At 44.1% G+C, this 13,555-nt stretch overlaps 1 long non-coding RNA gene across 1 annotated transcript; it reads left to right on the top strand.

The window, feature by feature from the left end:
* Positions 1-8,132: 8,132 nt before the first annotated feature.
* On the top strand, positions 8,133-9,359 carry LOC309346506. Its single transcript, XR_014158646.1, has 2 exons — positions 8,133-8,496; positions 8,960-9,359. It is a non-coding gene; the product is annotated as an uncharacterized lncRNA (long non-coding RNA).
* Positions 9,360-13,555: the final 4,196 nt, after the last annotated feature.

Genomic DNA, 13,555 nt, shown 5'->3' with positions numbered 1-13,555 from the left:
GAAGATGTGGGGCGGGACTTGAACTTGCCCAGTTTTGGGTGGGGGGGCTTGTGGGTGGGGGCAGGGGCTTATCCTTCTATTCTATTGCAGACGTGCTTCCAAGTAAGCCTGCATTTTTTGCTATTGCGGATTACGAGAACAGTATGCGCTCTCCCACCTATGGTGCTGATGATGGGAAAATTTCCCCCACTTTCAGTTTCAAAACAAAAAAAGCCCTTTCTGGTGTGGATGAGTTTCTGTCTCGAGTGAAGCTTTTGTGTTGCCCTCCAGCGCCACCTTGCTGCCCATCGCAGTATCGTTTATTGCTTTTTCAAAAGGCTCCTTCAATTCTTCGGTTTCTGCTCTCCGCCACCAGGAACTCTTTCCCGCAACAGGAAGCCCTTGGACCACCCTCTCCCTCCTCAAACTGGCCCTGCAAGACAAGCAGTCCCACTTGCATCTCCTGTGACGGTTCTCCTCGTGTCTCTTTATTGCAACCTCCCTTACAACACCCCTGTGAGGTAGGATAAGCTCAGGTGTAACTGGTCCAGTGAGATCTGTACCTGGTTCTCCCTGGTGATGGGCCAATGCTATAACCTCCATCTCTCTCTCTCTTTCCTCTTTATATCCCACTCAGAGCCATGGAGATTGAGTGTGCTGTATGCAATCATGGTGAGAAATGTATTCAGAATAAATCCAGGTCAAGCTTGAGGCAAGGATGATGTTTGGCTGTTGAATATTAGGCATTCTTGGAGTGGAGAGACCTGGGTTCAAACCCATGCCAAGCTATGACACTCACGAGGTGTCCTTTGGCCCAGTCTCTATCTCTGAGCATAACCTGCCAATGACCTGCAGTCCTGCCTCTAAATCAGAGCTTCCCAAACTTGGGTCTCCAGCTGTTTCTTTGGACTACATCTCCCATCACCCCTAGCTAGCAGGATCAGTGGTGAAGAATGAAATGATGGGAACTGTAGTACAAAAATAGCTGGAGACCCGAGTTTGGGGAAACCCTGCTCTAAAGGATTGATTCCTTCTTCACTTGCCATGCAAATGGGCCTTTTTATAGCCCCATTGTAAAGTCCACCCACCTCACACCCTTCCTGGGGTCCTGGATCATGCTCTACTCCCTGCTACATTTTTGGAGATAGGCAGGTAACATTCAGCAACGTCTAAGCGAATTACTAGAATCAGACAGGAGCTAAATCACAACATTTTCCCAACAGGATCCCCATCAGTTCTTGCTGGAAGATGGTATTTACATCCTCAGTAAAATGTTCCTTTGCAGATGAGCAATTGTTACCCTAACCACTGCAAAGTGGTCTCTGGATCTATTTTAAGCTGCATAATGTACTATTCAATATCCTTTTGATTATGGCAGAGATTTGAGCCTTTACTTGAAGAGCATGTCCCTGTGTGTAAGTTTTGTTGATGTGAGTACTGCAAATGTATTATTTACGACAGAGAAGAGTCCCCACCCCCACCCCCGCTGCCTCCTTTCGCTGTTTAAGGCAGCGCAGGTGCTTTTTGCAAGACCCTTTGCTGTGTCTCAGGAATGACTACAGCTCCACCTAGTGGGAAAGCATGTGGGCATTTTTCTACATCCTGTTATCATCAGTCTCTTACGGCAAAGGTTCCCCATGTTTTAAAATGGATCTTGTTTGTGCATATGTAAGGCTTGTTCTTTTTAGGAAGCAGAAAATGAAGGGTGCTGTATATTTTGAAGTGAGCTCAAGGAGATTTAGCAACAGCTCTGAAAGGTTCCCACTGCCTGATATCGTTTGTTAGAAGAAGCAAAAATAAGCCACACCTCAGTGGGACTCCAAATGCTTGCAGACATCCCCCGACTCTTAAAAAGGAATCTTCTGTATCTAGGGCAGATTCCAAACTCATCAAAAGCCTTAGCGCACAGCAGAATAGACTTGATAATAACAGAAAGTGGGATGGTCCCAGTGCAGATAGAATAATAGAATTGTAGATTTGGAAGGAGATCTCTGCTTGAAAATCTCTAATGAAGGAGAGTCCACAATCTCCTGAGGGAGTCTCTTCCACTGTTGAACAGCTCTTACCATCAGAAAGTTATTCCTGATGTTTAGTAGGAATCTCCTTTCTTGTAACTTGAAGCCATGGTTCGAGTCCTACCTTCCAGAGCAGGAGAAAACAAGCTTGATCCATCTTCCACGTGACAGCCCTTGAGATATTTAAAGATGGCTATCAAATCTCCTCTCAGTCTCCTCTTTAAGAGGCTAAACACACTCAATGCCTTCAAGCGTTCTTCATAAGGCTTGGTTTTCAGACAGCTGTTGCAGCAAAAAACAACCACCACAATGCAGTGGTGTGGCTAACTTCTTGCCCTTCAGATGTTGCTGGACTACAGCTACCATCATCCCTGACTAGTAGTCATGACAACCAGGGCTGATAGGATCTGGAATCCAACATCATCTGGAAGACCACATTCCCCAACTCTACTCCAGAGGAAGAGTGGGTACCACTGCCTTCACTCTGATTGGTTCCAGGGCAAGGCTTCCAATGCTTCCAATGAAGAAAAATGTATGATGTTGGCACAAGCTATGGCAACTTGTAGGAGTACTGTTGCCACTGGTGTTAAGTTTGCTACCAGACTTACAGCCTTTCACAGCCCCCTCTCCCAATGTAGCAAAGTGCTCTTGGGTTTCTTTGCTTAAATTGAAGTTATAGCAGAGTTTAAAGCTTGGAAGCTGAAACTATCCAGTCCCACCACCAGCTGTTGTGTTTCATTCTCATGACAGCAACATTGCTTTAAAAAGGTTAATAAAACACACAAAAGTCCCACCGGTAAAAGGGAGAAAAGGTTCTTTACCTGCTTCTTCTTCATATTTACAAGAATGGCTTTGGATTCTAAACTCACATGGTGAGAGCTAGTTCCATGGATGCCTCATTCAGGAGAGATAGATAGATGATAGATAGATAGATAGATAGATAGATAGATAGATAGATAGATAGATAGATGATAGATAGAGATAGATAGATAGATAGATGATAGATAGATACATATAGATAGATAGATAGATAGATAGATAGATAGACAGACAGACAGACAGATAGATAGATAGATAGATAGATAGATATAGATGATATAGATAGATAGATAGATAGATAGATAGATAGATAGATAGATGATAGATAGATAGATAGATAGATAGATGATAGATGATAGATAGATAGATAGATGATAGATATAGACAGATAGATGACAGATAGACAGATAGATAGATAGATAGATAGATAGATGATAGATAGATAGATATAGATAGATATAGATGATTAGATAGATAGATAGATAGATGATAGATGATAGATAGATAGATAGATAGATAGATAGATAGATAGAGAGATGATAGATATATAGATATAGATATAGATATAGATATAGATATAGATATAGATATAGATATAGATATAGATATAGATATAGATATAGATATAGATATAGATAGATGAGAGAGAGAGAAGGAGAGAGAGAGTATGTGTGTTTTGCAAGGAACCACAAAGTGTATTTATCCCTATCTGTTGGTTTCGGCCCTGCCCTCTGCTGAATGGAGGCATGCAAGTTTGCTTAAAATCAACAAATGTCACCTTCAACTTTGCTGCATGCTAAAGCTTTTCTTTGCAGGGCATTTAGCTCAGCTCTGTTTATTAACAATATACCCACGACCTAACCATGTTGACTCTTGCTCTTGTTGTTGTCAGTCCCCCACCCCACCCCCACCATCTCATTAAGTTTTTCAGATAGAGGGTTAAAAACAAAAACTTCACAAGTCATTGCATTCATAGGAGGATCCCTCTCACATGCACAGACACCATCCTTTAAATCTCCTTCTCCTTTATGGCAAAATGCAAAAGAGGATATAATCTGTTGGGGAGCCGGAATCTGAGAATTGGCCTCCTGAGGTTTGATCATGGTGCTGGAGATGAATGGAGATGTATCAACTCTGGCATCTCAAAGCTATGCAATTTGCTGTGGGGGAAAGGAAGGACTGGTGGATTCAGTGGAGGATGGGACAGAGACCTTTTAGTTTCTATTAGGGATGGGGATTCAGCCAAGCAGGCAGGAATAACTCCGCAAGTCTAAGAACGAAAACAAGGACTGCAGGTTCGAGAAGAAAGACCCGTTATAAAGACTGAAAGAGCCAGTTGCCATCACCTGTAGGATACAGTCCCATTAAAAACGAGGATTCTCAGGAGGAAACTTCCCAGGTGAAGAGAGACAGGCATGCACAAACACCTTTGCTGCATCATTATTTTTTTTACCTACCACCATGCAATTTGGGGAAAACACTGCCTCTGCCAGTGTAAAGTAAAACCTGTCAGTGCCCATGGTACCTTCCCAATTCTCCCATTGCAGATGCTATTCGCATCCCCCCCTTTTTTATAAAAAAGGTTTTAAATTAACATTTAAATTATTTTCAATCCTTTCCTTGACTACATTTCCCTAATAATCATTTCTTTCATGATTGCGTCCCTCTCCTTATAATTGTAGCATCCCTCCCACTTTCTTTTGATTTCCTTTGATGCTCATTTCTCCCTCCATTCTTTCTTCAGCGAAGCTTAGCCCTCCTCTTGCCCTCTGGATCTAACTCCCTTCCACAGGTTAGTAGCTATTGATCCAACCATTCTTTTTCATCTTACTTCAGAAATTATTAAAGACTCTGCTGCTTTTCCCTATCAACAGCCTCTTGGACTTCAGTTTTGTCCTATTCCTAGGTCAATTGTTTAACTCCCTTTTCTTCTCATGCTTTCCCATCTTATCCTTTTCTCTCTAACTCATTCCTCCTTCTGAAAGGCATTTGTTTGCCTTCTGTGAGGGCAGGAAGCAGCTACTCATGATTGTCATATGATCTCTTGTTTCAGAGTCAACGTGTTCTAGTGGGTAAAGCATTGAACTAGTACCCAGGAGACCAGGGTTCCAATTCCCACTCATCCATGAAGCTCACTGGGTGACCTTAGGCCAGTCACTGTGTCTTTCAGCCTAAGCTACCTCACAGGTTTCTTGTGGGGATTAAATGAGGAGGGATAGAACCATATTTGCCACTTGGAGCTCCTTGGAGAAAAAAGTGGGCTATAAATATATAAAATAAGTAAGATGGCATCCTTCTTGCACCTGAACAAATCATAAGCATGGTGTGCCAGAGGGTGAATGCTGAGGTGAAGGCTAGGGAAGGGAAACATTCTGGCCCATATCATAGATGCAAAAAGGGCAGAAGGCCACAATGGTTGTCCCAGACTGAGACAGGATTTTGGATCTAAGGAAGGAAAAAGGGAATGGGAGTACAAGAGCAAGAGAATCTTGTTTGGATGAAGCTATAGAACAGAGGGTGACAGCAGCCACGAAATTAAAAGACGCCTGCTTCTTGGGAGAAAAGCAATGACAAACCTAGACAGCATCTTAAAAAGCAGAGACATCACCTTGCCAACAAAGGTCCGTATAGTAAAAGCTATGGTTGTCCCAGTAGTGATGTATGGAAGTGAGAGCTGGACCATAAAGAAGGCTGATCGCCGAATAATTGATGCTTTTGAGTTCTGGTGCTGAAGGAGACTCTTGAGAGTCCCATGGACTGCAAGAAGAACAAACCTATCCATTCTTAAGGAAATCAGCCCTGAGTGCTCACTGGAAGGACAGATCGTGAACCTGAGGCTCCAGTACTTTGGCCACCTCATGAGAAGAGAAGACTCCTTAGAAAAGGCCCTGATGTTGGGAAAGATGGAGGGCACAAGGAGAAGGGGACGACAGAGGATGAGATGGTTGGATAGTGTTCTCGAAGCTACCAGCATGAGTTTGACCAAACTGAGGGAGGCAGTGGAAGACAGGAGTGCCTGGCGTGCTCTGGTCCATGGGGTCATGAAGAGTCGGACATGACTAAACGACTAAACAACAACATAGAACAGAGAGGAAACAAAAGGGAATTACTATGAACTCCTCAGCCCCTTCAGGATCCAGCATGATTTGGCAGCCCCAAATAGACCAGAAAGAGGAGGAAGACCCATTGGCCCATCTAGCTCAGTATTGTCTACACTGGGTGGCAGCAGCAGTCCAGGAGGTTGCCCCCCCCCCCGGGCCGTCTGCAGAAACCAGACTCTGAATACCCATTCAGTACAGATCATTTTGAGTGGAGTCGTATTCTCCTGCCAGGGAAAAGAACGCTGGTGGCCGTGGTCCAATCCGCAACAAATTGCCTTTGTTCTTCCAATTAATTTTGCCTTCCACTTAGTGTGCAGCACATGTATAATTAGCTCTCCGAAATGAGAGGGAAATGTTGTTCTGGAAAAAAGCGTATGAAATGCCCCAAAGAGACCGTCCAGCCAGCTCTCCCCAGTGTTCTCCATCATATCTGTTACCACTTTAATTACCAGCGAGCTGCCTTGTTTAAAGTTATTTTATGGATGAGGCCTTCCCCACTATTAGGAAAGCGGCAATGTAGAAAAGTGGTGGGAAGTGTCACAGAAACTGCATTTTTCTGTATGGATCTGACATTGTGCATGTGCTCCCTTTAGCTGGGTCAGAAAACCCTGTGGTGTGAATGTCTGGATATAACATCCTTGCAGTGGGTGGGCGTGGGGAAAGAAATCAAAACATAAAACGTTTCGATTTGGAAAAACCTTGGCTGGCGTTTTCAAGTGTTTTACTTGAAAACTCAAGCAGACCAGTTATTCCCTACCTTTTAACATGCAGTACATCTGCTATATAGGCACTGTGGTGTCGTAGTTGGACTAGGATCTGGGAGAACAGGGTTTTAATCCTCACTCAGTCATGAAGCTCATTCAGTGACCTTGGACCAGTCACTGTCCCTCACTCTAACCTACATCATGGGATTTATGTGAGGGTAAAATGAGGATAAGGAGAACCATGTACACCACCTTGAGTTTGTCCTCCTCTATCCGCCCCATCAGAATGCCAAGTTAACCCAGTTTCTGCACCAATGGAAGCTGCATTCTAACAGCCTCAGATTTTGCCTGTAATTCTGGGAGATATGTGCTGCTCATGTCTCCTAATGTAAGACTCCAACTGTTTCAGTTTCCCTGATTCAATTCTCTCAGTTGCAGCAAGCTCTAGAGAACATCTCAAAAACATCCATTCTTCCCCCACTTCTGCTCTCATTGTCAATTGTCAGTCTAACAACTGTTTTAAACACAAACACACTCCCCCATGTCCAACTGACTGGTACAAATTTATGGGTATTTAGGACTAATGTTAGCTTTCTCTCAGATTCCCTTTTGTCCTCTTCTTATAAAAGGTTTTCAGAATTTTCAGCACTGGACTCTCTCGACTACATCTTAGTTAATAATCTCACTTCTGATTTTATCCTGCCTGCTTTTAAACTGGCTGGATACATATTTACTACAGTCTTCCTCAACCTGGTGCACTCCAGATATTTCAGAGTAGCACTCTCATCAGCCCTGGACAGCTCAGCTTAGCTAACTGGGACTGATGGGAATTGGAATGGGGGTTACCAATGTTGTGCCTTCCAGATGCTGTTGAACTACAGTTCTCATGTTGGCTGGGGCTGCTGGGAGCTGTAGTCCAACATCTGGAGGGCGTCACACTGTCCACCCTAAACTAGAAGATGACAAATTAGATGAGGTTTCATTTGCTACATATATATTTCACCTTCATCCAATGGCATTCAGGGTTACTAAAGCAAACACAATTTTTAAAGAGTAGATTGGTGGCCTCTTTAGATCTAGATGTTGTGGGACTCAAACTCCTATCAGCTTCAGCTACCATGGCCAATGATCAGGAATGATGAGAGCTAGGGGTTCAACAATGTCTGGAGGGCACAGCATTGGTTATCCCAGTTTTAGATACTGATGCAGCCTACTCTAGTGATTCCCTCTCACAATGGAAGAATCACAAGTTCTTTTTAAGCTCCTGATCATTCCTGTATCACCACATCCTTACCTGCCCCATGTCACATATGATGTCAGATATGGGGTGGATAGATGTGATTGTGGGAAAACAGCTACAGATCAGGATCCGTGCCAGGCCAGATTGGCCCACTGTCTGGAGGCTCCCTATCTTTATCCTAGAGCTCTATGGCCTGTTCTGCCTTCCCTCAGGGTATCCTGTGTCCTGGCTCCTATTTGAAGATCATTGACTTACAGCATAATTGTTGCCAAGGTGTTTATTCCAGAATCCATTACAATGCCCAGATGTAGATCAGACTACAGGGTACACAATTCAGAAGTTCATAGCAGAGCTCTAGGATACATGGCTAGTGTAAGACATTAGTGTAAGACATTGTCTCAGCATTTGACATGCCCCATGAGCTCCCCCTTTGAAGAGTGGGGAGCCTTGAAAGAGTGCAAGCAAACAAGTGCTCCTGCAAATAGGCTGGACTTGCTCATGCTGGCGCAGCCAAGCACTGCATCCTTGGAGATGAAGGCAAAGTTGATAAATTTGGTTCACTGTCTGATCCAACCTCAGCACCTCCTCAGAGGTGTGGTGCACTTCTATGATGAGAGGCAGTGCCAAAGACAAGTCAGGTAGCTGCTCCTCAGTTCTCAGGATGTCTGATGGTACCTTTATTTGACATCTGGCTCAGTCCCTCCCTGGTGTACAGATCAATATCTCTCAAACCATTGGGTCCCACTTCAAGATCCACTTCCATGGCCTCATTGTTCTGCTCAGCCCTATGAAGTTGTTTCCATGGGACTAATGACACCCAAAAATTTAAGTTATCCCTGGAAAATTGGCTGCCACGACAGTATTTTCTGTCCTTTGGTGGGCTTATTAGAAGCCGATAGCATAAGCTAAGTTGATGTACACCTTCCTGACTTTTCCTACTAAAAGGAGGTTCACATCCCATTATTATTGTTTTGCCACTTTGCAGAGTTCATTCTGCTTCTATAAGCTGCTGAAGAGCACAACAATTTATGCAAAACAACAACCGCCCCAAAGCAAAGCAAAACAACAAAGAGTTTGAGTGCAAATTTGTTTCCTCCACAGAATTTTATGCAGACAACAGAATCCACCTCTCCATGCCATTATAATCTGAGTATCCTTGGACTAGCTTTTTTATGACAACACAGACCACAAACTGGAAAGGAAGAGAGTGGAAGAGACATAATTGCGCACTATCATTACTGAGCACTAAATGAACCCCATGGAGCATAATGCAGAGAAGCATACTTCCTCATGGTGCCTTTAGTTCCCCAGGGGGGTCTGTTAAGTACTTTGTAGTTCTCTTCGCAAGCCTGAAAAAAAGCCACCACTGGGAGTAGAGCTTAATGTCCAAATTCCCAAATCATTTAGAGCAAGAAATATGTTCACGCTTGACTCATGGGGAAGCAGAAATGTACATATCAGAATTCAGGATGGGATGCCAGATAAACAGATAACAACTAAAGAGTCTCCAGTGCCTTTTATCAACCAGGCCGCATATACTAGCGATAAAACGTTAAGGGAGTTTTGCTCTGGAAGCAAAGGTATTTTGGCCAAGGAGGAGCTGTCCAGTGCTGAAATCCAGGCAATTGTTTATAGCCTAAACAAAAGCAACCTCACTCTACTCGTGGCCCTCCACGTTTTGTGGAACTACAACACCCATCAGCCCCAGGCAAGATATTATGGGAGGTGTAGCCCAACATCATATGAAAGAAATCTGACCTAGAGCATTGGCACTGAAGAAAAAGGGCCAATTTAAAGGCAATGGCTGTGTGCTCCTCTTCTGCCTCCTATTGTATGCATGGCTTAGTGGAGAGGGGAGGTAGGAGACAATGCAGCTCTGAGCCTTTTTCATCTGCTAGAGCTCTGGGATAATTGATGGGCCCCTTTTTTTGTGACAAATGATCCATGACCCATTATCACCCCCACAAAGAGCAGCAGCAGTGTTTGTGTGTGTGTTTGTGTGTGTAATTATATGAAATGTATTAAGATCTGTGTAACTGCTATCCTATGCCTACTGTGAGTCAGCTCAACTGAACTCAGTGATGCTTATGTCTGATAAGTCATAGTTTTAACGAGAGATCTGTGGCTTGCCGAGGTCCAGTATAACCTCTCATGTAAACATGTTACCATTTACATTGTTAGGGTGAAAGCAGGGGCCTCATTAAAAAAAAGAGGAAAGAAGCAACCAACCTATGTTTGATTTCTCCCCTCATTCTTTGACTTGCTTGTTATGTTAACCTGTCACAAGAAACTCAAAAGCCTTGTTATCACCTCAATTCATTTGCTGAAATCAGTGCACTAGCTTAGAGGACACAGGGTAGGCTATGTAGCACACACAGCTCTGCTCTCCTACGCCTTACCCTGCTGCCCATCCCCAGTATCTGCTGGTTTTGGCAGCTGCCTCACTCTGCCTAATGGTTGGGTTGGCTCTGCTCAGAGTTCAGGCAAATTGTTTCAAGTTCAGAGGCTAGTAGCCCCTCCACTGCTCCTTGAGAAGCTTTGCACAGAGGCCTTTCTCATTTTGCCTGGAGGGAGGATTTCATCACAACCGTGCAAGGCCCACTCATGGTTGCTGCAGGAAACATCTAAGAGGTAGGGTTATAATCTCGTCCTGGGTGTCTGCTGTTGCCTCCTTTGAATCACAGCCCAGATATGGCGGCTGCTTCCTTTTCAGTACTCTTCTTCCCCTGTCCTTCATCTTTCACATGATTTAATTTCAAAAGAGCCACAGAGAGAGAGAGATCACAGCAAGCCCCGAGCCCCTTCGGAGCAAAGCAGAGGTTCAAACGGTGGCATACAGAAGGATTTGTTGAGCCCTGTTCACTTCCTTAATGGTAAACACACTGCCTAGTTTAATGATCACATTTCAAATCCACATGTGGCCCATTAAAGTGGTAACATCAAAGCTTCAGTGTAAGAAGGCAACAAGATAAATAATTGGAACAGACTCTGGTTTTTTTATTAAAAACAAGAAATAGGGACATTGTGCACTAGAGGGCAGTATCTGCCATAAAACTGCAATCTGGATTTATGCTTCTAGAGGATGAGAAACATAAAATCAGCTATGGCCAAACTCCAAGGAGAGGAAAACAGATGTCCCTTTGTGCCAGGAACCAGAACTGTCATAGGAAGATAGGAAACAGCCTCAGCCCAAGTCAGGCTACTGAAACACCTGGCTTGGTATTGTCTATACTGACTCACAGTGGTCCTCCAGGATTTCAGGCAAGGATCTCTCCAAGCCCTACTTGGAGATCACAAAGGGTAGATCAGGTTAATATGTCAACAGAGCTGGATCACCCATCAGGGATTACTTGGGTGAGCAGGTGAGTTTTAAGCAGGTGCCTAAATGTCAGTCATGAAGGCTTCCGCCTATTCATTGGAAACACATTCCAGGAACTGGTGCTGCCACACTAAAGGTCCTACTCTTAGTGTAGCATACAAATTTGCTAATAAGAAAGGATGGCAACCAGCCATGGAAGAACAATGCCAAGGGAATTTGAGTGCAATTAAAAAGCAAACAAATTTAAATCAATCTATGCTTTCCAAATTGAGGGTTTAGATGACCCTCTCCTCCCCAGTTGTGTTTGCTTTTCAACATAGGAATGTTAAAATAAAAGCTGCCAGTGTGGTGTAGTGGCTAGAGTGTTGGAATAAGACCAGGGATGCCAGGGTTCAAATTCTCACTCAACCATGCAACACATTTGGTGAGCCAGATTCTTAAGCTTAACCTCCCATGGTTCTTGTGAGCATAAAATGGGGAGAAAGCAAAGCACACTAACTTGAGCTCCTTGAAAGAAAAGTGGGATATAAATAAAACAAAAACAACTGCACTTGAGAAGTCCAAATTAATCAGATTCACAAACGAGTTTTGTATTTTCAGTTGTAGCTCAGTGGGTTTTCATTGCAAAGAGCTGGTGCACCCAGCTAGGTGTCATGGAGCGCTGAGTAATCAGAGATCAAGTGGTGTGTTTGTGTGTGTGAATCAGGGCTGACTGTAATCATGGAGTACATTGTTTTTGGTGTGGGCTGATTACCATCAGCTCTGTGCTATTACTTTTTTTACTTCAACTGATGAACTGTGAAAGAAACATCAATTGCAAACTTGATGTTTCCAGGCACAATTCAAAGTGTTGGTGCTGACCTTTAAAGCCCTAAACGGCCTTGGCCCAGTATACCTGAAGGAGCGTCTCCACCCCCATCGTTCTGCCCGGACACTGAAGTCCAGCGCTGAGGGCCTTCTGGCGGTTCCCTCACTGTGAGAAGCAAAGTTACAGGGAACCAGGCAGAGGGCCTTCTCAGTAGTGGCACCCGCCTTGTGGAACGCCCTCCCATCAGATGTCGAAGAAATAAAAAACTATCAGACTTTTAGAAGACATCTGAAGGCAGCTCTGTTTAGGGAAGCTTTTAACATTTGTTGAATCACTGTATTTTAATATTCTGCTGGAAACCGCCCAGAGCGGCTGGGGAAACCCAGCCAGATTGGCGGGGTATAAATAATAAACTATTATTATTATTATTACTATTACTATTATTATTACTTGTAATCTCAGGGGCTAATAGCACTTAATACAAGAGATCTGTGATCAGAATTCCCGTTCTAGCTTTTTCCACCCCACTCTGCCCTGCTTTAGCTAAGGAATGAGGAACCTGTGCCCCTACAGATGCTGTTGGACTCAAAGTCCCATCATTCCCAGCCAGCATGTTAAAAGATTTGGGGTGATGTGAGATGTCCTCAGTAGCAGGCAGTGTAGTGATAGTGGTGTTCACCTAACCCGACAGTCACATCTGCTTCCTGGGGAGGTGGAGGGAGGTCATCGAAGTGCAAACACATTGGCAGAATCAATCTGGCACTCCTGCTGATGTGTTTGCACTGCATGAAATTCCACACTTCCTCACCCTTCCTTCTCTAGTTCCTGGTAACCATCAGAGGCTCAACTGTCAGGAGGTTAGGTGAGCACAGTTGCCCCACCATGCCATCTGCTAATGGGTATGGAATCCCTCAGGCAAACCAAGAGCAAACAAGGGTTACAGTTTATGGTTTTTCTCCAGTGAGACAAACCATGGGCCTAACTTTGGACAGCACACTAAGCCAAACCCTGATTTAGCTCACAGTACCACTGGAGGAGCAATGTGGCCACAATCTCCTCTCCAGAAATCAGTGTGCTCACATAAAGCTGGTTTATTGCTATTTGTGAACTGGGGCACTGTCACAGCATACCTGCCTCACATAAGCATGTAAGAGTAATCAATCCCTTTTCTCAGACCAAAGGCTTATCCGGCTCAGCATTCTGGTCAACAATGGCCAGCAAGATGCTCCTAGAATGCTCAGAATCAGAATGACAAAGCAACAGCCCTTCCCCACTGTTCGCCCGCCAGCAACAGGTTAAGAGGTATAGGGCCTCTAAGCATGGAGTTTCCATTTAGATATTATAGCTAATAATATAATGCAGGAGCCTAGCTGGATCAGACAAAGGGCCTATCTTGTCCAGGATCCTGCAGCCCACACTGAATGACCAGATCCCCCTGGCCACCCCAGACCCCATGGCAGAATAATTATTCACTGTGGAGACTTCCAACCAAATGTTAATCACTAAAGACACAAGATCCGCAGAGTGCATGTCCTACACACAAATCTAGCCTTATTTTAGAGCAATTTCA

The sequence above is a fragment of the Podarcis erhardii genome (assembly GCF_964252035.2).
Source record: "Podarcis erhardii genome assembly, chromosome: 7".
NCBI classification, from domain to species: domain Eukaryota; kingdom Metazoa; phylum Chordata; class Lepidosauria; order Squamata; family Lacertidae; genus Podarcis; species Podarcis erhardii.
Note: the sequence above shows the minus strand (reverse complement) of the source record. Positions and strands in the feature narration are given on the sequence as shown.